The sequence below is a fragment of the Diceros bicornis genome, chromosome 3 (assembly GCF_020826845.1).
Source record: "Diceros bicornis minor isolate mBicDic1 chromosome 3, mDicBic1.mat.cur, whole genome shotgun sequence".
Taxonomy (NCBI): domain Eukaryota; kingdom Metazoa; phylum Chordata; class Mammalia; order Perissodactyla; family Rhinocerotidae; genus Diceros; species Diceros bicornis.
The window spans coordinates 64,876,803-64,902,142 of NC_080742.1; positions in this window are offsets into that span (position 1 = coordinate 64,876,803).

Genomic DNA, 25,340 nt, shown 5'->3' on the forward strand with positions numbered 1-25,340 from the left:
AATGCATGGAGAAAAATCACTTTACCTACACTTGCCCTGCCCCCATCTTTCACTAACTTTTAAAGTATTTGGAACAAGGAAGCAGGACCATCGCCAGTCAAGTAAATAGGCTGTCAGCTTGTTTGTAAAGCATTGGTTGGTAGCAGGCTCCCACAAGCAATCCTTTTTATAATCAAGGAAGGAATTTTGCAAGAGGAAATGTAAAAATTACGGAAGACTTGAATGTTAGCTTAGAAATAACCTTAGAAATAAAATATTTGTGTCCATCCCTATGATTTTGCTTAAGAAAGAAAGACTCAGCATATTTATGTAGCGGAGTTCTCACTCTTAATGGCTAAAGCAGAATCCCATTTCCTTATATTCTAATCGCTGCAAAACACTCAATTTGCACATATAATTACCTACTTATACTTATTATCATAACTAATACTTGCAGTGTTAAGCCAAGTAGAATGATAAATATTAAATTTGCAATAAGAAGAATGAGTACTAAGAATGCTTCCTATAGGCCAGCTAGTGGCAATTACAATGGCCAAATGTTTAGGGAAAGGGTGGTTGGAAATTTCAATATTTCTGTGGTGTTTTACGTGCAACTCTTCCCTTAAATTAATTTTAAAATATTAACAGTAACTTTCATCATAACTTGCTTTCTTTTATTTTTTAACCAATAAAATTTATTCTTTAGGACAGTTGTAGGTTCACAGCAAAATCAAGCAGAAAGTACAGAGTTTCCATATAGCCCCTGTCCTCACATACGTACAACTTTGTCGGCTATTGACATCCCACACCACCGTGGTACATTTGTTGCAATTAATGAACCCACATTGACACATCTTTATTACCCAAAGTCCATAGTTTACACTAGGATTCGCTCCTGGTGTTGTACATTCTATGGATTTGGACAAATGTATAAGGACATGTATCCTATACATCTTACTATGGTTAGTATCATAAATACATACATAGTTTCACTGCTCTAAAACTCCTCTATGTTCTTTCTAGTCACCCCTCCCTCCCCCCAACCTTTGGCAACCACAAATCTTTTTACTGTCTCTCTCTAGTTTTGCCTTTTCCAGAATGTCATATAGTTGGAGTCATAAAGTATGTAGGCGTTTCAGATTGGCTTCTTTCACTTAGTAATATACATTTAAAGTTCTTCAAGTTGTCTTCTTTTTCTTTTTTCCCCTAAGTTTTGGTAATATTATTTTCGTACACGTCTTTTCCTACTGCCATTCAAGTGTAAAATCATTCAGAGATGAGACAGTGAGGTTAGTAGGGTACAGTTAAACACATGCCTGAATCTCCTTTTTCTGAGGCTCTAAGTTACTTTCAAATTTTAAGGGAATTCATAGGAATAGTCTAGTATCGGGGAAACAGCACATCTGTGGAAAAGTAATTAAATAGCCTGGATTTTACAAAATCCATTAAGTATGGCTTTATAACCTCTCTTCACAAAACCTCTTTGAAAGAAATTCCAACAGATACTGTGGCATCATCCAAAATAATGTGCTGCAGAGTCACAGGTGGCATACACAGAAGTGCAAACCTCAGGGACTTCAGGAAAGAACACTCAATAACCTAAAACTTAGGAGGCATCAAAAATCACTATTTAGGAAACTCAGCAATAAAATTAAGGAATTTTCTCCCCAACAGGGGCATCCTTTTCCATCTAAGTTGTCCATTTTTCCACTTACATAGATGATTACACTTCTATGGGAGGATCGTCACAAAATCACAGGTTTGTCCTTCTGTTATTCTGAGAAGGAATTTCAATTATGAAAAGAAAATCCTGGTGATTAGAGAAGGAATGTGGAAAATGAAATTCCAAACAGGCCATGTTGGAGCTTATCAAACTAAAATATGATAAACGTTATATTCTCAAAAACAAATAACAAATCCGGTGTAGAATTGCAGCTTATGTAGAAGGTTTTAGCACTCAGTTTCCTAAATTTTACAAAAGAGGTCATTGAAACCTCTTTTGGATTGATATTTATCAGGCTTAATTTTGCCAACTATATAAGCCAAAATCAACTCCAAAATTTATAGATTTCAGGCCTCTGTCTTTTCCCCCTTTTAATTTTTTTCCATAGTAATGCTTGCATATGGTTAAAAAGATCAAGCTGTGCAAAAGAGATTACAATGAAGAGTAACTGTCCACTATCCGCCTCAGTCCACCAATTACACTGCTACTTGTCCTGCCTGCCAGAAAAAAACACCTCTTAACACTTATGCCGGTTATTACCAAGCAACCAAATATTAGACATAATTTTAATTATTTATTTATTATTTATTTTTTTATTATAGTAACATTGGTTTATAACATTATATACCTTTTGGATGTACATCATTATATTTTGATTTCTGTGTAGATTACATCATGTTCATCACCCAAAGACTAATTACAATCCATCACCACACACATGTGCCTAATCCCCCCTTTTACACTCCTCCCTCCACCCTTCCCCTCTGGTAACCACCAATCCAATCTCTGTCTCTATGAGTTTGTTGTTTTTATCTTCTATTTATGAGGGAGATCATACGGTATTTGACTTTCTTCCTCTTACTTGTTTTGCTTAGCGTAATACCCTCAAGGGCCATCCATGTTGTCAAAAATGACTGGATTTCATCCTTTTTATGGCTGCATAGTATTCCACTGTGTATATATACCACATCTTCTCTATCCATTCATTTGTTGACGGGCACCTAGGTAGCTTCCAAATCTTGGCTATTGTAAATAATGCTCCAATGAACACAGAGATGCATATATCTTTACCCATTTGTATTTTCATGTCCTTTGGATAAATACCCAGCACTCCAATAGCTGGATCATATGGTAGTTCTATTCTTAATTTTTTGAGGAATCTCCATACTGTTTTCCATAGTGGCTGCACCAGTTTGTACTCCTGCCAGCAGTGTATGAGAGTTCCCTTTTCTCTACATCCTTTCCAATACTTTATTATTTCCTGTCTTGTTAATTGTAGCCATTCTGACGGGCATGAGGTGATACCTCATTGTAGTTTTGATTTGCATTTCCCTGATAATTAGTGATATTGAATATCTTTTCATGTGCCTGTTGGCCATCTATATACCTTCTCTGGAGAAATGTCTATTCAGATCTTTTGCCCATTTTTTAATTGGGTTGTTAGTTTTTTTGTTGTTGAGATGTATGAGTTCTTTATATATTTTGGATATTAACCCCTTATCAGATATAGTTTACAAATATCTTCTCCCAATTTTTAGGTTGTCTTTTCATTTTGTTGATGGTTTCCTTTGCGATGCAGAAGATTTTTAGTTTGATGTAGTCCCATTTGTTTATGTTTTCTATTGTTTCCCTTGCCCAGTCAGACATGCTACTTGAAAATGTGCTGCTAAGACTGATGTCAAAGAGTGTACTGCCTATGTTTTCTTCTAGAAGTTTCACGGTTTCAGGTCTTACATTCAAGTCTTTAATCCATTTTGGGTTAATTTTTGTGTATGGTGTAAGATGATAGTCTACTTTCAATCTTTTGCATGTAGCCGTCTAGTTTTCCCAGCACCATTTATTGAAGAGAATTTCTTTTCTCCATTATATGTTCTTGGCTCCCTTGCCAAAAATTAGCTTTCCATAGATGTGTGAGTTTATTTCTGGGATCTTGATTCTGTTCCGTTGATCTGTGTATCTGTTTTTGTGTCACTAACATGGTGTTTTGATTACTGAGCTTTGTAGTATATTTTGAAGTCAGGGAGTGTGATACCTCCAGCTTTGTTATTTTTTCTCCGGATTCCTTTGGCTGTTTGGGGTCTTTTGTTGTTCTATATAAACTTTAGGATTCTTTGTTCTATTTCTGTGAAAAATGTCATTGGAACTTTGATGAGGATTGCATTGATTCTGTAGATTGCTTTAGGAAGTATGGACATTTTAACTATGTTAATTCTTCCAATCCAAGAGCACAGAATATCTTTCCATTTCTTTGTGTCTTCTTCTATTTCTCTCAACAAAGTTTTCAGTGTACAGGTCTTTCACCTCTTTGGTTAAGTTTATTCCTAGGTATTTTATTCTTTTTGTTGCGATTGTAAATGGGATTGTATTCTTAATTTCTCTTTCTGCTACTTCATTGTTAGTATATAGAAAGGTGACTGATTTTGTATGTTGATTTTGTATCCTGCAACTTTAGCATATTCATTTATTATTTCAAAAACTTTTTGGTGGATTCTTTAGGGTTTTCTATATATAAAATCACATCATCTGCAAATAGTGACAGTTTTACTTCTTCCTTTCCAATTTGGATCCCTTTTATTTCTTTTTCTTGCCTGATTGCTTTGGCTAGGACTTCCAATACTATGTTAAATAAGAGTGGTGAAAGTGGGCATCCAAGTCTGGTTCCTGTTCTTAGAGGGATAGCTTTCAATTTTTATCCATTGAGAATGATATTAGCTATGGGTTTGTCATATATGGCCTTTATTATGTTGAAGTACTTTCCTTCTATACCCATTTTATTCATGATTTTTATCAGAAATGGATGCTGTGTCTTGTCAAATGCTTTCTCTACATCTATTGAGATGATCATATGATTTTCATTCTTCATTTGTCAATGTGATGTATCATGTTGATTGATTTGCAGATATTGAACCAACCTTGCACCCCTGGAATAAATCATACTTGATCATGATGTTTGATCTTTTTAATGTATTGTTGTATTAGATTTGCTAGTATCTTGTTGATGATTTTTGCATTGATGTTCGTCAGTGATATTGGCCTGTAGTTTTCTTTTTTTTGTGTTGTTCTTGTCTGGTTTTGGTATTAGGTTAATGTTGGTTTCATAGAATGAGTTAGGGAGCTTCCCTTCCTCTTAAATTTTTTGGAAGAGTTTGAGAAGTATAGGTATTAAGTCTTCTTTGAGTGTTTGGTAGAATTCACCAGGGAAGCCGTCTGGTCTTGGATTTTTATTTTGGGGTAGGTTTTTGATTACTGTTTCGATCTCCTTACTGGTGATTGATCTATTCAAATTCTTTATTTTTTCTTGATTCAGTTTTGGAAGATTGTATGATTCTAAGAATTTATCCATTCCTTCTAGATTATCCAATTTGTTGGCACATAGCTTTTCATCCCTTTATCATTAAGTAGTGCCCTTCTTTGTCTCTTGTTTCAGTTTTTGTTTTAAAGTCTATTTTGTCTGAGATAAATATTGCTACTCCAGCTTTCTTTTCATTGCCATTTGCGTGGAGTATTTTTTTCCACTTGTTCACTTTGAGTTTGTGAGTGTCTTTAGGTCTGAAGTATGTCTCTTGTATATAGCATATATATGGGTATTAGTTTTCTTATCCAATTGATCACTCTATGCTTTCTGATTAGAGCATTTAGTCCATTGACATTTAAAGTAGCTATTGATAAGAATGTACTTACTGCCATTTTGTTTCTTTAATCTTTGTGTTTTAGTAGTTCTTTTCTATTCCTTTGTTCTTCTCTTGCTCTCTTCTCTTGAGTTTGATGGTTTTCTTTAGTATTATGTTTTCTCTTTCTCTTAATTTTTTGTGTATTTATTATAGGTTTCTGGTTTGTGATTACCGTGAGGTTCATAGATAATAGTCTATGTATATAGCAATCTGTATTAAGTTGATGGTCTCTTTAGTTTGACCTCTTGCTAAAAGCTCTACTCTTTTACTCCCCTCCTCCCACATTTTGTTTTTGATATCATATCTAACCTCTTTTTTTGTGCATGTGTATCCATTACCCTCTTATCATGGAAATAGATAATTTTAGTACTTTTGTCTTTTGACCTTCATATTAGCTTCATAGTTCGTTGATCTGCTACCTTTATTGTATACTTGACTTTACCGGGGATTTTATTGCTTTGCTATTTTTTTGATAATTTTCTTATACTTATTTGTGGTCTTCTCTTTTCCACTTAAATAAGTCCCTTTAGCATTTCTTGTAAAGCTGGTTTCTTGATGATAAACTCCTTTAGTTTTTGCTTTTCTGGGAAACTCTATATCTCTCTTCCATTCTGCATGATAACCTTGCCAGGTAGAGTATTCTTGGCTGTAGGTTTTTTCCTTTCAGCACTTTAAATATATTGTGCCACTCCCTTCTAGCCTGTAAGGTTTCTGTTGAGAAGTCAGCTGAGCCTTATGGGATTTCCTTTGTATGTAACTTGTTGCCTTTCTCTTTCAGCTTTTAGGATTCTCTCCTTATCTTTAATTCTTCATCTCCTTCTGGGACACCTATAACATGGATATTAGTGCTCTTGATGTTATCCCAGAGATCTCTTAGACTGTCCTCATTCTTCTTAATTCTTTTTTCTTTTAGCTGTTCAGCTTGGGTGATTTCCTCTAGTCTTTTGTCCAGTTCTTTGATCTGTTCTTCTGTATCATCTACTCTGTTATTGAGCCCCTCTAATGAATTTTTCATTTATAATATTGTATTCTTCATGTCTGATTGGTTCTTTTTTATATTTTCCAGTTCTTTGTTGAAGTTCTCACTGAGTTCATCCATTCTTCTCACAAGATCAGTGATCATCCTTATGACTCTTTGTTTGAACTCTTTGTCTGGTAGATTGTTTATTTCTGTTTTGTTTAGTTCTTTTTCTGGGGTTTTGTCCTGTTCCCTTACTTGGAACATATTCCTTTGTCTCCTCATTTTGCCTCTTTCTCTGTGCTTATATTTATGTGTTAGGTAGGTCAGCTACATCTCCCGATCTTGGAGAGGTGACTGTATGTAAGAGATGCCATATGAGGCCCAGCAGTGTACTTCCCTCTCGTCACCAGATCTAAATGTTCCAGCAGTGTCCCCTGTGTGGGCTATGTGTGTCTTTCTGTTGTGGCAGGGTTGCTCTTCCTGCAGGTGCCTGGGGAGGCTAGGCTGTCCCCATGGATGGCTTGTTGTAATGCTTAGCTGCGTGTGGCTGCTATGATCATATCAGTTACTTTATCAGGCGTGGGGAACCCCAGAACAGTTGGCTGCAAGGCCTAATAGCGCATTCCTGTTGCAGTTTTTCTGTTAAGTGAGTAGGGCCCCAGTGTGGCTGGTTGCTAGGCTCAGGGGCTTACAATTGCTGTAGGCCTCCAGCCTGCAAGTCTGTTGTCAGCTCTCTCAGGGTTGTGAGAGGTGGGGCCAGCCCCAGGCATGAGAGCACCCAGTTGTTTCAGGCTTTGAAAAGTGGAGCCAATCCTCTAAGTGGCTGTTTGAGAAGCATGAGTCTGCTGCAGCTGACAGGCCCCACCATCTGCAGGGTCACAAACCCTATCAACACAGTCCTGCCCCACGCACATGCATCAGCCCACTGACGTGCCTCGCCCCACTGCAGAGGCCCCACACACTCCACCAATGCAGGTTCTCCCTTGGTACACGCCTTGCCCCACAGAGGCAGACCCACTTGTCTGGTTGCAGAGGTTCCAGGAATCTCACCTATGTGGGCCCACAAGTTGCCCAAGGGCTTGCTGTTGGGTAGGGCCAGTCCCTAGGGCAGGCTGCCTGCCTTGGCTGAGCTGGATTAAATTGATGCTATAGTGGGTGGGGCAGACCCCTGGGCTAATAGGGGGAGAACTCCAATGGCATCTGCCAGCATCGTGTCAGCACGCCTGCACTAGGTCACAATAATGGCTGCTGCCAATGTATCAGTCCTTGGAGAGGTCTCACCTCTCACTGAGATGCACCCAGAGCCTATCAGGTGAGTCTCTTTTCACCAAAGGACTGTGCACCTTTCATTCTAATGATTTTACGTGAATTTGTGCATGGGTCCTTTAAGAGCAGGCTTTCTCTTTCTTTTTTTTTTTCCTTTATGTCCGATAGCTTTTCTGGGGGTATTCCCCATTGTATTTAATAGCCAGCAAAGTCAGGTATTATGACACTTGTCTCTGAGTCCAAAAGCTGCTTATTGTGCTAACATTTCCCCACTCAGATCCCCCACTCCTCCAGGGAAGGCTTTGTGCCTTAGGGTTGCTCTTGGCCAGCTGTAAGCATTGCCGCTAGGAGGTGGCTTTTTTCTCTCCTAGGAGGAGTTTCTGCCTCTTACACCTCAGCCAGCACCATCTCTGATGGTGGGGGGTCTTTTTATCCAGTTTTCAGTTCTCTCTTAGGGTTAATTGTTTCAAGAATAGTTGTAAATTCATTGTGTCTGTGGGAGGAGGTGAGTTCAGAGTCTGCCTACACCACCATCTTGATACCATCTCCAATTTTATTTATTGATATCAATTTAAGATTCTATTTATCTATTGATTCAACATGTGAAAGTTGAAGGTTTATTTCAATAAAATCCTCTCTATTTTCATAGGTATTATTTACTTTTTCCTTTGTCTGTTGGCCAGTTTTGTAATGTTAAAACTATTTCTGTGCTTCCAGTTTCTGGTCTCACATGTAAGGCTCTTGGAAGTTGCCACTCCATCCTAAAGACAAGTAAAAACCTGAACAATCTGAAAAATCAACTACTCTTCTTGGATCCATAAAAGAGAGGAAGACACAGGGTAAATGACTGCCCCCAAGATTGGAAAGACAGACAGGCCAATATAGGGGGTCACAGCTTCTCAGAGCAGAGACGCACTAGTGAAAATCACCAGGTCAACCAGTGCCAAAGTAGGAAAACCTGAACTGTAATTGACAAATTACTGGAGGCTCAGTGTGAGCAACTCTAAGAATTAAAAACTTCAAGGGGACCCAGTCAAATGGGGGGCCCCTACACTTTTATGAATTTTACTTTGTGGAGCTCAACCAGATTCTTACAATAAATATCAGAGAAAAATCCCTTCATGCTTCCAATAGGGAGAGGGGAAAATGATTTATTTTGAAATATACCAGAGCATTCTCTTCTTAACTAGGCCTGCCCTCAGGAGAAAATAGTTAATCAGAGCCTAACCTGCTGGGATATTATCAGAGCCTAACTGACCTGGGGGGAAGGGAAATACCCAACTCCAGCCCACTGTAGGCTTCCAGGGGGAGAAAAAAACTGAGAAACACTTGTGAAGTCCACACAGTGTAGAGTCATAGCTGCACTAAAAGACTGAGACTTAATCATAGGCTGTAGAATGCTTTGCCTCCCCTCACACGTTACCTTACATTACTAAGGTCTACTTACAGCAGTTCCTTTTGCTTGTACATCATGTCCAAATATCAATAAAAAATTACCATGCACATTAAAAGGCAAAAAATACAATTTGAAGAGACAAAGCAAGATCTGAACCAGACATGGCAGAGATGTGGGAATATCAGATTAAGAATTTAAAATAACTATAATTAATATGCTGAGGGCTCTAATGGTTAAAGTAGACAGCATGCAAGAACGGATGGGCAATGTAAGCAGAAAGATGGAAATCCTTAGAAAGGATACAAAAGAAATGCTAGAGATCAAAAACATTGTAACAGAAATGAAGAATGCCTTTGATGAGCTTATTGTAGCCTGAATATGACTGAGGGAAGAATCTCTGAGCTAGAGAATATATCAGTAGAATCCTTGAAAACCAAAGGAAAGAGAACAAAGACTGAAAAAAAAAAAAAAAAGAACAACAGAATATCCAAAGATTATGGAACAGCTACAAAAGGTATAACATATACATAATGAGAATGCCAGAAGGAAAAAAAGAGAGAAAGGAATATGAAACAATAATGATTGAGAATGTTCCCAAATTAATGTCAGACACCAAACCACAGATTCAGAAAACTCCAAGCAGGACAAATTCCAAATAAACTACAACTAGGCATGTCATTTTCAGACTACAGAAAATCAAAAGTGAAGAAAAAATCCTGACATAAGCCAGAGGAAAACAACACCTTACCTATAGAGGAACAAAGATAAGGATGACATCTGTCCTCTCAGAAACACAAGCAAGAAGAGAGTGGAGTAAAATATTTAAAGTGTTGAGAGAAAAAAATCACCAACCTAGAATTCTGTACTTTGTGAAATTTTTCTTCAAAAGCGAAAGAGAAATAAAGACTTGCTCAGACAAACAAAAATTGAGAGAATTTGTTGTCAGTAGATATGCCTTGCAAGATATATTAAAAGAAGTTCTTTAGAGACAAGGAAAACAATATAGGTCAGAAACTCAGATCTACATAAAGTACAGAAAAGCTTCAAAGAAGGAATAGTTTGTTCAAAATAATAATACCAACAATGTATTTGATTATGTATGCTTATGTATATATCTTCTGTGTATATATATGCTTATATATAAGTGAAATGAATGATACAAGGCCAAGAGGGAAGAATTAGGATTATTTTGTTATTATAAGGTACTCACACACTTGTGAAGCAACATAGTGTTATTTGAAAGTGGTCTTGGATTAGTTGTAAATGTATATTGCCAACTCTAGAGCAACTGCTAAAAATGTTTTAAAAAAAGAAGTATAACTGATATGCTAAGAAAGGAAAGAAAATGGGATCATGTAAATGTTCAACTAAAACCACAAGAGGCAGAAAAACAGTGGTAGACAAAAATAGGAGGAGCAAAGAACAAGGGCAACAAATAGAAAAAAGTAACTGATATGGTAGATATTAATCCAATTATATCAATAATCACTTTGAACATCAATAGTCTAAATGCACCAATTAAAAGACGGAGATTGTTAAAGTGGATCCAAAAACAAGACCCAACTATATGTTATCTACAATAAACCCATTTTAAATAGAAAGACACATATAGATTAAAAATAAATGTATGGAGAAATGTATACCATGCTAACACTTATCAAAAGAAAGCAGGAATAGGTATATTCATTTCAGACAGAGCAAATTTCAAAGCAAGGAAAGTTATCAGGGATAAAGAAAGGCATTACATAATGATAAAGGGGTCAATTCTCCAAGAAAATATGATAATCCTGAACACGTATGCACCTAACAACAGAGCATCAAACTATGTGAGGCAAAAATTTATAGAATTGCATAGAGAAACAGGTGAATCCACTATCGTAGTTGGAGACTTCAACACTCCTGTGTCAGAGATGGACATATCCAGCAGGCAGAAAATCAGTAAGAACACAGTTGAACTCAACAACACTATCAGTTGACTATATTTATATTTATGTGGGTCTATTTCTGGGCTCTCCATTCTGTTCCATTGCTCTATTTGTTTATACTTTTGCCAATACCACACTGTCTTGATTACTTTAGCTTTATAGTAAGTCTTGTACTTGGGTAGTGACAGTGCTCCATTTTTGTTATCCTTCAATATTGTGTTGGCTATTCTGGGTCTTTTGCCTCTTCATATAAACTAGAATCAGTTTGACAGAGAAGCACAGGCAATACAATGGAGTAAAAATAGGCTTTTCTACAAACGGTGCTGGAACAACTGACATCCACATGCAAAAAACGGAATCTAGACAAAGACCTTACACCCTTCACAAAAGTTAACTCAAAATGGATCACAGACCTAAATGTAAAATGCAAAACTATAAAACTTCTGAAATGTGAATTAAAACAATGAGATACTACTACACATCTATTAGAATGGCCAAATCTGGAAAACTGTCAACAACAAATGCTGGTAAGGATGTGGAGCAATGGGAACTCTCATTCATTGCTGGTGGGAAGCAAAATGGTACAGCCCCTTTGGAAGACTATTTGGTGGTTTCTTACAATACTAAACACACTCTCATCATATGATCCAGCAATCACACACCTGGGTATTTACTCAAAGGTGTTGAGAACTTATGTCTACTCAAAAACTGACACACAGATGAGTATAGCAGCTTTATTCATAATTTCCAAAAGCTGGAAGCAACCAGGATGTCCTTTGGTAGGTGAATGGATAGATAAACTGTAGTACACCCAGACAATGAGATATTATTCAGTGCTAAAAAGAAATGAGCTATCAAGCCATGAAAAGACATGGAGGAAACTTTAATGCACATTACTAAGTGAAAGAAGCCAATCTGAAAAGGCTGGATACTGTATGATTCCAACATTCTGAAAATGGCAAAACTGTGGAGACAGTAAAGATTGTTCAGGGGTTGGGGGGATGGGAGAGAGAAATGAATACGCAGAAGATGGAGGATTTTTAGGGCAGTGAAAATATTTTGTGGGATACCATAATGATGGATACATGTCACTTTTGTCCATGTACATTTGTCCAAACCAATAGAATGTACAACACTAAGAGTAATATAAACTCTAGACTTTGGATGATTATGATGTGTCAGTATAGGTTCATCAGTTATAACAAATGTACCACTCTGGTGGGGGATGTTGATAATGCAGGAGGCCACGTTTGTGTGGGGGCAGGGAGTGTACGAGACATCTCTGTACCTTCCTCTCAATTTGCTTTGGACTAAAACTGCTCTAAAAAATGTCCAATAAAAAACTCTATTTCTTGTTCCATCATACTTTAGAGAGCATCTGTTGACTGCTTCCCCCCAACAACTATTTGATGAGATTAGTATCCCTCGTTCTCTCCACTTCACCCTTCCATCATGCCTCCCAATTTCCATCAGCTGTACCTTTACTGCCACAGATTCATGCCTGATAACAATAATGATCTGTTTTGTAATTATATTTAAATCCTATATCAATTTATTAATCCCTTATGGACTCTATTATGGTCTTCCTCTTAATATAGAGAGTGTCACCATAACAAAACAAAACAAAACAAAAACAGTGGGCAACATTTACTCTCTCCAGATTTTAGGTTTTTTAAGCTTATAGAACTTTCCTTCTTGATAAATTGTTGAGCTGAAGCTATTGAGACCAATATTTTATGAGAGGGGCAGATGATGATTTAGACTCTGTTGTTGTTTTTATCATCTCTGGGACAAATTTGTCTGGAGCAACATAGGATTGTATGTAGCTTTTATTGATTCTTTTGTGGCCTTGACTCCTAGTCCATGAGTCAGTTATAGGCCTAACCAAATGAATTCAGTACAGGCCAGCAGCTTTTGATGTAACCTGCACTTAGAAACAGCCTCCTGATGAGTTAGGTAATAATTTCCAGAGGATAAAACAGAGATGTGTACTGTTTTCCCTCTGCTTCAACTAGTTATTTAATAACTTGATACTTTTTTTGAGTGAGTTTGGCATAGACACCTGCTGGCTCTCCAACTAGAGAGAACAGGAAAACAATCTCTTTTGTGTGTTTTGGGAACATTGTTTTACTGTCACAAATTAGGAGTGTTGTTAGCAGTGCTATATAACTAATGTCAGATAGAATGGCTAATCATCAACTATTGCAAGAAGAGAGTAATCATTTTTGGTAATGAGAATCCAGTCCTCATCTAGTTTATAGTGAACAGTTTGCAGTGTTCCCTACATCTGGATGCATCAGAATCACTTAGGAGGCATTTTAGGCATACTGTCTCCTGTGACCCACCCACAGAGATTCTCAGTTAGTGCACGTGCTGGAGGGGGACCTGAGGATTTGTGATTTAGAATATCTTCTCAAGCGATGCCAAGGCAAAGCCAGGTTCTGTAACTACTGTATTCAGCAATCCAGCTTGCTCATTATTTACAGATACATTGTGCAATCAGTTTACATTAGAGGGCCATCAGGAAGTCACACGATTTCAATATAAACAGTCTTTAAAAGGATTTTGTAAATTGTTTTTTATGTCTATACCAGGTGTTTAGTAGCACTTGCTTAATTTTTTTTTTCTATTTTAGAATTATCATGGCCATGCTCCAGAAGTATTTTTTGGAAACTTGATTATCTATTTGTTTATAAGTTGGAATGGATGCAAACTTGTTTTCTGAGGATATCTGGTCTTTGTTCATGGTTACCCACAGATTACTTCACACTAAAGTGAGCTTTCTGTTATGCTCATCTCCTTGAAGAGCTAGGGTGTCCTTCTTTTCAGGCACATAGTCTTTATGTGTTAGGTTCTGTTAACCTAAATTTTTACCTAAAATTTTCATCATCAATGCATATAAATCAACCATTAACTGGTAATATGAAATAATTACACTCCAGAAAGTTATCAAACAATATAACCTTGAATTTTCTGCTGTCCAATACTCATAAAAACTCTGTTAAGAGGCCAGCTTGGTGGGGCAGTGGTTAAGTTCATGCACTCTGCTTTGGTGGCCCGGGGTTCACAGGTTCAGATCCCGGGCACGGACTTACGCACTGCATGTCAAGCCATGTTGTGGCTGGGGTCCCACATAAAAAGTAGAAGGAGATGGGCATGGATGTTAGCCCAGGGTCAATCTTCTTCAGCAAAAAGAGGAGGATCAGCAACAGATGTTAGCTCAGGACTAATCTTCCTCATCAAAAGAAAAAGGAAACTCTTTTAAAATAAATAACACTCTTGAAGGACTATGTAAAATGTATGAATTTCTACCCTGAATAAAATTTATTCTTGGATCAAGTCAGACCAGCAGAGAGTTGAGTAATATTCTGCATTGTTTTGGTTGCTAGTGCATTGCTTTTATTAGCATTAGACCACCAACATTCACTGAGAAAACAGAAATCTATATAAAAGTCATGATTATAGTTCCTATTAGGATCTTATCTATTCAGTCTTTAAATTAACAGAAAAATCTGAAAAGCACTGAGTATAACCTTCAAAATATGAAGAGGAATATGTTAGTATCTCTCAGTTTATGAGATATAACCATAAGTGTAGAAATTAATTGTAGACTCATATTGTGTCTTTAAAGCTCACCATTTTTTTTCTGCTACTGCATACATATCAGTGTTGATTTTACAAATAATGATTCTTCATCTCATCTAAATTTTCAAACAAAGTTAAGATTCCACAGAGATGAACTGTGTTTGTCCTAGGGACTAAGCAGCACCAGGCATTTGGCATGACTCTCAGAAGTAAGCACACCCCAGTTTTGAAAACCAAGGCCAGTGTCCTCTGTTGAGAACCCAGGGGAGAAAATTTTTTCATGTCCTACAATGATGGAAAGCTGGGCTTCTGATGAACAACTCTTTGGTTTGTATCTTCTAGACGCTGTGAACATTGTAACTGATTCTGTTTCTACCTTTACTCTATCCTCTGGAAAGCTTCAAGTCAAATTGTCAACCATCTTGAACGTATGTTCAGAACTGTTGGGCATCTAATATTTTTTTGTTCTAATCTTTTATCTGGTTGCATTTAATTTTTCTACCTTTTTATTATTCTGTAATGAATTTTGATCCATTTCATTGTTTAAGAAAACTCCTACTTTAAAACTCCAAATTCTAAGGGCCAGCCTGGTTGGCACAGTGGTTAAGTTTGGCGCGCTCTGCTTTGGTCGTCCGGGGTTTGCAAGTTTGGATCCCAGGCACAGACCTACACCACTCATTAAGCCATGCTGTGGTGGCGTCCCACGTACAAAATAGAGGAAGATGGGCACAGATGTTAGCTCAGGGAGAATCTTCCTCAGGCAAAAAGAGGAAAATTGGCAACAGGTGTTAGCTCAGGGCACTCCAAATCCTGATATCCCACTTTCAGTCTACAAGCTTCTATACTTCCAGCATTTCCATTGCTTCATCTGCTATTACATCTACTCTTTGACCCCATGGAACCCTTCCTTTTATTTATTTGCTATTTGATAGACTCCTTTCCCATTTTGGTGAAATAACATCAAGATCCATCTGGTCACCCAAGCCAGAAACCTGGGAACAATCCTAAATATCTCTTTCCACAGTCCCCTACTGCCAAATGTCATTAAATTCTTTCATTTCTGCCTCTTTAAAATCTTGAGAATTTTTTTCCCTTCATTTCCTTAGCCATCACCTTAGTTCAGACCTTCAACATTTCTTGCCTATACTATTACAATAGTCCCCTAATTGGGCCCGTTACTTCAAGACTTATCCTCACCAATGCTTTCCCATACTGTTGCCAGCTATCTTTTCAAAACATGAATCACCACAAATCATATCATATCATTTGTCCACTTAGAATTCTTCAGTGTCTTCCCATTGTCTACAGAATAATGCCCAAATTTCAGCATGCCCTAGACAGCCCTTCATGATTGACTGATCCCTAACTATCTGTAGAATATTTTCCCCCACACTCCACAACACCTTCTACTCCAGCCTGGCTAAGTACTTCAATGTTGCAAGGGTACCATACTGCTCCTTAGCTCTGGGATTTTGTACATGTGTGTCTTTTGTCTGGAATATTCTGCCCAATTCCCCTACCATACCAGTTCTACATGGTAAATTTTTAAATCTGTGTTAAAATATTATTTATACCAGCAAGGCCTGTATTCTCCTGACATTTGTATCCTCAATACTTAATAAAACTTCTTCCTCCCTCTCTAGCCTCTCCTCTCACTCTCTTTTTTGTCCATGATTCACCCATACAGGATCTCTGGTGCCTTGGCCTCTTCTGTTCCCATGTAATCCTTCACATACGCTATTTCTCTTGATTGGAATGTTCTCTTGCCTTTCTTTCATCTAAACTATTCACACTCATTTTTTAGATTTGTGCCTATGTCATGATAAGCAAAGACTTCCATGTGATCAAATCAAATGGAAACTTTTCTGCCCTCAGCAATATTTAACAAAATATGCAATTCCATTATTTTTTAAACACTCTCGCCTTTCCAGATATATACTCTATTTTCCTCCTAACTCCTTGACTCTTCCTCCTGACTTCTATTTCTAGTTCTCTCTTTGCTACCCCAAATCTACTTGCTGGATTTTCTCAGGATTGAGTCCTCGGTACCATTTTCTTCTCTTGTTATGGTCTCTCCCTAGGTGATTTCATCAGGTTTCATGACATAAAACACCATGAGGATCTTCATCCCTAGACATCTATTCTAAGATCCAGGGCTGTAAGTACAATATCTTACATGACATCTGTACTCGGATGTGTCAGAAACATCTCAAAGATAACATGTTCAAAACAATTATTTTAGTTCTCTCTTTCAAGAAAACCTGGTATCCCCCACTCTCTTTGTTCAACAAATGACACCGCTATCTACCCAGTTACTAAGGCAGAAGTCTGGAAATTTCATTGTTCTAATGCCAAACATATTTCAAATTCATTTACTTCTCTCCATCTCATTTCCTGTGGTCTTTCCCTCTGATTTCTTTAACATCCTCCCTGTTCTGCTCTTGGCTCCCCCCATCCATTCTCTATGCAGAAACCAAAGTGACCTTACTAAAATCCCAATCACATTATGTCACTCCTCTTACAATCTATCAATAGTTTCCCAATTAGAGTAAAATATACACTTCTTACCATGACCTATGTAGGGGCATAACTTCTCCAGCATCATCTAATGACACTCTCCCCCTCACCTGCTCACTAGACTGATAATGCTGGTGTTCTCTCAGTTCCTGGGGCAGGCCCAGCTCTTCCCTGCCTCAGGGCCTCTGCCCTTGCTACTCCCATTGCCAGGAACTCCCCTTCTCTGAACACAAAAATGTTTGGTCCTTATTCTTCAGTTCACAGCTTGGATTTTGCTCTTTCGAGAATCCTCTTCTGACCACCCTTAGCAGGTCTCATTTTCCTTATATTTTACTTATTCACTACCTATCACTTCTTTTTTTTTATTATTGAGGTAAGATTGCTTTATAACATTAGATAAATTTCAGGTGTACATCATTATATTTCATTTTCTGTGTAGACTACATCATGTGCACCACCCAAAGACTAATTACCATCCTTCACTATATACATGTACCCTATTACCCCTTTCGCCCTCCTCCCTCCCATTTTCCCCTTCCGTAACCACCATTCTAATCTCTGTATCCATGTGTTTGTTTGTTGTTGTTGTTTTTATCTTCTATTTATGAGTGAAATCATACAATATTTGGCTTTCTCCATCTGACATTTTGCTTAGCATGATATCCTCAAGGTCCTTCCATGTTGTCACAAATGGCAAGATTTCATCTTTTTTTATAGCTGAGTACCTATCACTCCTTATAGTTGCTAACTTATAATTTATTTGTTTACATGTTCTGTCCTTCCCACCAAATTTGAAGCTTCATGAAGATAGGGACTATGTCTGTTTTGTTTAATGTTGTGTCTCTGGTTCTAGCATGGTGCCAGAGTAGGTACTTAATAAATATTTGTTAAATGAATCCCTCCCTCAGCTTAAACATCATTCCTTCCACCCTAGGAAACCTATGATCCTTCAGATCAGAGTAGATCCACTTATAATATGACCCTGTATCTCTCTATACTTCCTCATAATACTTTACCTATTTATAATTACTGTTTATCTTCTGTGTTAGACAGTAATGACACGCAACCTTATATATTTTTTTCACTGTGGTATCCCCAACACTTTGCACGGTGGCTGTGATGTAGCAAATGCTTCACAAATGTTTGGGTAGTAAAGGAATATTTGGCACACTTTAGAAGCTCACTAATTTTTGTTGACTGAATGACTTTGTTGCATCAAAATTGCTGATGGTGACTTAGAGACTTTTTTTAAATGGTAGAAATGAGTTGTGTTAACAAGATAATAGGAGATCTCATGTTGAGTTGGAGCTTAGAGAAGATTGTGATTTGATCATTACAATCCAAATAATGTTTTCTCTGTCTCTACAAATAGACATGACCATATGAATCTTAAAAAGTTATTTGATAATTTGCACAAGAGAAGGGCACTGGTTCAGGTATAGTAAGAAGTAAGGCAGAATGCCTGATTAAGCAAAAACTCTTTTTATTGGTAGTAAGTCAAAAGAACATATGCAAAGCTTAGCAACATAGACAATTGATTCTCTTTGAAAGGCAGAATATTAGATCTAAACCATTCATCAATAACAGAAGATACTGACTGGTAAATAAAAATTTATTACAACAAAAAACAACAACATGGAAATATAAAATCCTAGAACAAGAAACTCTGAAGCGTTTTCTGCTGCTGAAATGGAGTAGGGAGTGAGGGCAGTGAAAGAGTTCCCAGGCGAAATAAGTGTGAGAAACACTGGATCAAACAAAATTGTAGCTGTATTTTTCCTGAAAATTTCTCAGAGCCTCTAATATTCTACATTGCCTTGGGGCCCATCAAGGGAAGGAGTGAATCTTTTTCCTAGGAATATTTGGCCATCAAATCATTTTTGCACAGAATATCTAGTGGGATTGATCTGGGAAGAATTAGTCTTGGTCTTGAAAGTGCCCTTCTGTTAGGAGAGATTTAGTTTAGTTTTGTTAGATAAGAACTGTAATAGTCATCCTTGGATTATTAAAAGGGGAGTTTCTCAACTAGGCAGTTATTTAAATGTATTGCCTGTAGTTATTCGTGGACAGTTTGTGATGCTTCCCTCTATATGTGAAGAGAACACAGTCATTCTGCAAGGGAGTATCAAGGGAAAAATGGAAAATAGATTCTTGGGAAGGAAGGAGGAAATGAGAATGGTGAAAACAGTGTACAGATATACCTTAAATGCTAAAAAATAAAAATAAAAAGAGCAAAGCTGTAGTAATCTTAGTCTAATCCTTGACAGAGCCTAATTCATACATTTCAGTCATTAAAGGGGTCAATATAAGGTAAGTTAATGGAGGCTTCATGATCTATTGACCTTATTACATCATTAAAAGATCAAAATTTGGCCTGAAAATAGAAGATTCCTTCCCAATGATTCACATTACCCAGAAGCCTGGGGCTTACTGGAATTCTTAATAAAAATTACAAATCGCTCTGCAATAAGTTTCAAATGCTGGTTCTTGATAACGTTAAGTACAGTTTGCCATTAAACTTGCCCATTATCAATTATTGCTTACCTTTCATTTTGTTTTGCTTTTTGATGTTTTTCCTGATGATTTCTAGGTGGTGCAGAACCTTCCATTCCCAGTTGGTCCATGGTCACCCAGGAAGTTGATTTTAGTTTTTTGCATAAAAAGCCCATGTGGTGCTTTTAACTGTTGCTTATTTACACTGAGAGTATTTCCTGTGTGGCTTCCTCAGACAGAGACCCAACTCTCATCAATTAGCAAAGCCCTCCTCTGGAGGAGAACTGCCTTTCTAATTTTAAACCAGATTGTAAACTTCCTTTCCCTGGGTTCATTTCACTGTTTTGTTTTGTTTTTTTCATTTCAAGGGCATGAAAAAGTAGGAAAAGGGAAATACTGGTTCTTTCCTCCTTGTAACAATATTTTTTAAAGGTAACAGCTTTTTTATAGATAAAATAATACATGCTATCTTATACTTAGGTCTAACAATATAGAGAAGCACAAAGAGGAGACAATTCATCCAAAATTCCGGCACCCTGAAATGACCAGTGCTACGTTTGGGAAGCATTTCTTCAGATATATCTCTGTATGCATACACAGAAGGAAACAGAAAGTGAACCAAATATAATTTTATAATAATTGAATGATAGACTACATGCTCTTTAAAAATAAAAAGTATTAAATTTAATTCTACTTGAATCTGATGGAACAAGACACAAGGAATTGTTAAACTTGAAATAAATGATTCTTTTTACCAAAAGATTGTCAATACTTCTTTGTATTGATAGAAGAAGAAGAAATCTTCTAAGGTTAAGGAAGCCTGTTGTAGGTATGAAGCCTTTTAAACTCCATATCTATACTTAGTCTGGATGGCCCCATAGCTCTCTACAGGAGATGAAAGGGTGAACTCTTCTACACTTGCTTTCTCTCCTATTCCTTCCTCATTGTTCATGTTGTATTTGCTACATCAGTGTCCTACATGTCAACTGGGTTGAGTATAATACTGTTGTATTATACTTTCTTTCTCTCAGAATATAGACTTTTCTCCATTATATTCTGGGATTGAGTGTTTGGGAAAAATTCTTAGGCCAGCCTGCTTCTGTCCCCTGTAGAAAACTTGTTGTAGTCTCCCAGGATACTTTATCTTTGAAGTTCAATTATTTGACTAGCATATGTTTTGATACTGATGGTTTTTTGTCAGCTTTTCCTAAATCTGAAGATTTAGTTCTTGGAAGTATTCCGCATCATATCTCTACACACTTTTTCTGTTCAATTTGTTGAGTTTTCTACTTCAAATCACGATTATCTTTGTGTTGTGTTGTTTTTGTCCTTCCAGTCTATCATCATTTATTTGATTGCTTTCTTTTCTTTTTTTTTCTCTTCTGCGTTTACTGTGGTTATCTCAAGTCATTAATTCAAATGCCGGGTAAGTCTATTTTGCCCGTTAAGTGTTCTTACTGATTTATTAGTTCTATAATGGTATTTTTTGATTGTTCATTTGCAGTGGTTCTTAATTTACTTCCTGTGGTTTGCAGCTTCCTTGTCTAGTCCTTTCTATTGCTTTATCTTCTTGTCTTTGAGCTCTTAAATCCTATCTAAGATTTTGTATGGCAATAAGGCATTCATGAGGAATCTGCTTCAGTTTATAAGGTTATGTTTTCTTCCAGACTGGGTTTTTGGTTTATCCCAATCATAACATGTTGCTTTCTGTCTTCTACTCCTTCCTTCCTTCCATCTTGCCTTTTGATTTAGTATATTAGTACTGTTGCAATCTAACTTCTTATATATGGGTGGGCTCTAATCCAGTATGACTAGTGTCCTTATAAGAAGAGGAGATTGGGACAGAGACAGCACAGCCTGAGGACACAGTGAGAAAGCAGCCCTCTGCAAGTCAAGGAGAGAGGCCTCAGACGAAACCAAACGCCAACATCTTGACCTTGGACTTCTAGCCTCTGGAACTGTGAGAAAATAAATTTCTATTGTTTAAGCCACCCAGTCTGCCATTTTGTTGTAGCAGCCCAACCAATACAGGTATATATTATCCATCTGACTGACTTACCACTGATGCTGTTAACCATGATCTAGCCTAGGTAATTTTTTCCAGTTTCTCCACTGTAAGTTACTTTTTTCTTCTCTATTCTTTGGAAGCAAGTTACTAAAGTCAGTCCACACAGGAGGGGACACGGAGTGGATTGAGGGAGAGTTTGGCTTCACCTTATGGAGAGGAAGTGTCATTTGGAATTCTGTAAGAAAGATTTGTCTCTTCTCCATTTATTCATTTATTCAACTGTTTATTTATATCAATATGAATTCGTATATTTTTATTTTATACTTTGGATTATAATCCAATACTAATTTATTTATTTTTTGCTCAAATTGTTCTGGCTTTGACCATTGGAGCTCTTTCAGTTGGCTCTTATATCCTTTTGACATGCATCCATCTTTGCGTTTTCATTTTTTTTTAGTACTTATTTTCTGTCCTTACATGATGATCCAGGGTCATCTTGTATTTTCACTGTCCCAGCCCTAGAATTAGCCATTTTTCCAAGGAGCCCAGCTTCATTTTGTTGGAGAAAACAAGATCAGGTGCTAGATGGAACAAATTATTTTAAATACAGTCTTAAAGAGCTTTTCTAAAAGTGTTCTCCCTGTACCAATTACAATTTCTTTGTTGTATTTTCCCTTAGTCATTCAGGGCAATCCTACTTTTCTCTCCTTGATGCAAAAGATAAACTTTCTTGGTATTTTCTATGTTTCTTTCTTCTTCACTGGAACAATGTTTCCCACACAATATGTGTTCTGTGGAACACAAGTCCTATAAGAGGCTCTGCAACAAAAAAGGTTAACTTCATTATCAAATAATTTTGAAAGCTTGAAGTATCACATGGCTTCTGGAAATTCACATTTTACATTGACAAATGATAAAGAGCTTTCTTAAAATGTTTGTGCAGTAAAAAAATTTAGTTAGCCTAGTTTAACCTAGATTTTTTCCAAATGTATTTGACCATAGATACCACCTTTTTTGGAAGGTGTACTGACATCTTATAGAACTTGTGTTCCTTGGAATTCGCTTGGGTCAGGCCAAACATAATACCATGGTTTGGAAGCCACCTGCAGCTACACTGTACAGCAGTTGAGAGAAGTGTTTTTTTTTCAATACTTCAAGGCTAGAAGGAAAATAATCCTTTTGAGGTGCCCTAGGTTGAATGGCCTTTTCATCAGAGTGCTCTTTCTAGATCTTTCTTTCACTTTCTTGAGCACCAATCCCTCCAGCTCTGCCAAGCTCAGGCTCAGTGTGGGTAACTTATCCAGTAGTGGTGCATGTGGGGTTGAGAATAATTTTCTTATCTATCTCACTGAGCAGATACACAGTTAACCCATACCATTTCGCCAAAGCTCTGACAGCATGATTTCCAAGTACTGATTTCCTCACACATGTCTAAGAGATGTATTCTGAAAGAAAATGCACCCTAGCCGTTAAATAAATGATAGATGATTTCTATTAATTCACCGAAATTAGGGACAATAAATTCAAATCTTGATCAATAAAAATGCAACTGATTAGAACATCCAATTACCTATAATTTCCCCCCCACAATACTAAGAGGAGTTAGAGAGAGCAGACAACAAAATAAACTGCTATCAGGAAAATCAGCTTCAAATTAACTTTAGTTCAGACACATTAATTTTTAAAAACTTTTACCTATAGTACAGTGACATAAAACTAGAATAGAATCATTTTTTATTAATGATAATATAATAAGCAACATTTCAAGTTACTATTTTTCAGTTTGTAATTAATAAATATCTTGTGGTGAGATATTTTAAGGCTATGTAAATGTCTTGTTCCTCATTAAATTTTCACCTCTAGTTTTAGCATCCATTGATGATTTTTGCCTGACTCAATTATTGTATTGATGATTGTCAAATGATGATTTTCTAATTCTATCATTCCTTCTACATTTAATGGCTGGCATTCTGCTGTAAGAGAGAGTATTTCTTTCTTATTGGTTAATTGATTGATTGACATCAGCATGTACTCATGGATTCTTATCTTATTTAATGGGTTATACTTTGTTATGGTCATTATTTTGATGCTCAAATTGTCCCAGATTTAACTCGTAGGAATGCTTTCAAGCTGGCTCTTGTGATCTTTTCACATGTTTCCATTATTATTCAAGCACTTCCTCACTGTGCCACACCACAAGATGTTCCACTCACAGGCTTCATAGTTTGTAGCACAGACCTCCTTGGACTTTGATGTTGTCCATTTGTGACAGCCTTTGTCTGACATTTTGTCTCTACATGGATGTCAGAATGCTTGTTGGACTTTATCTCCACCAGCTTCTTGAGCCTCCTCTTTGCTTCCAGAACCCTTCCTTGGTTGTGTCCTATCTCATCTATTTTGAAATCTGTCAGATATTATCGTTGCTTTCTTGAACCTACCACTCATGGCATTCTGGACAACGCTGCACCTTGTGGGCTTTTGATAAGCATTGGTTAACTGACGGTCATCCACAGAAAAGCTTGCTGCACTGTAAACCTCAGGAAGCATAGCAAGCTGAAAACATGCCTTTCCAATTGTTAGCACCACAAGAACCTGCAAGGCACATGGTTTTGGATAAGGATCCTAGGATTATTAATTGTCAGAGTAGTCTAGTTGTTAACTGGACACCTGTAGTGAGAAAAATGTGTTCATACTTACTGAACAGAAGACTAACATAGCAAAAAAGTGTTAACGTTGAAATATAGCTTAATCAGATATTTTATATTTTTTATTATATTCTGTTTATGTTAGATATCACTGCTATTCCTCTCCCCTGCCATTTCTGCCTTGGTAGCCTACCCTCTTATTATCCCCACATTGCTCAGTCATCTTTGGCTCAAAGTTGGCCCGAGTTCAGTGGGTAGTGATTTCTATCTTCAGGTGAGAGAAAAAAGAGAAAAGAGATGAGGAGGAGAAGACAAATAGTAGGGAAAGTGTTTAAAGGCTGTGAAGCTATGACCTGAGGGTACAGTTGCTGCTTAGCAAAGCAACATTGATGCCAAGGAGAGAAGATGTTTGGAAACTTCAACACTAGAGATGACCTGGTGTTAGCAGACACATAAAGACAATTTTATTGACAATTTTTCCATTTTCTCTATGATATAATAAGTTCTTTACAAAGAGAAGATACCTTTCCTGTGTGATGCTGGGCATTCTTCAACACAAAGCAGGGCAAGATGTATTTTAATGTAAAGAGCCCACACACTGGAATCAGTAGGAGTTGCTATTTCCATTCATTAACTTTGAGACTTTGAGCAAGACCCTGAATGTCAGTTTCCTCATGTTAAAATGGGGATAATAATATCTATTTTATTATGTTGTTGTAAGGCATAGAGACTGTATGAGCATAAAGCTTAGAGTAGAGTTCCTAACACATTGTAGGTGCTTAACAATGTTGCTACTATGCTAGCAGATCCCAGAATTCCATGCTGGTAAGAATCTTCTAAGGGTACTATTTTAAAAACAAAAAAGACAAACGAGTCTGCAGGCCTTTCCTTGGAGATTCTGATTCACTCGGTCTAGGAAGAGAGCTGGGAATATCTTCTTTTCTTTTCTAAATTTAGTTTAATGCATACTTCAGGTGATTCTTATCAGCATATGTGGGTAAACCTATAACTGAGCTTCCCCTGCAGCGTGGGCCTGTTAAGGGGGAGGTTGGCAGGACCAATGAAACTAATATCCATATGATCATGATGCCCATGGTCTATTTCTAATCCATACTTTTTCTAAGTTCTTGTGCCCTTTCTATGTCATTGACCACTTTATATGTTGTACACG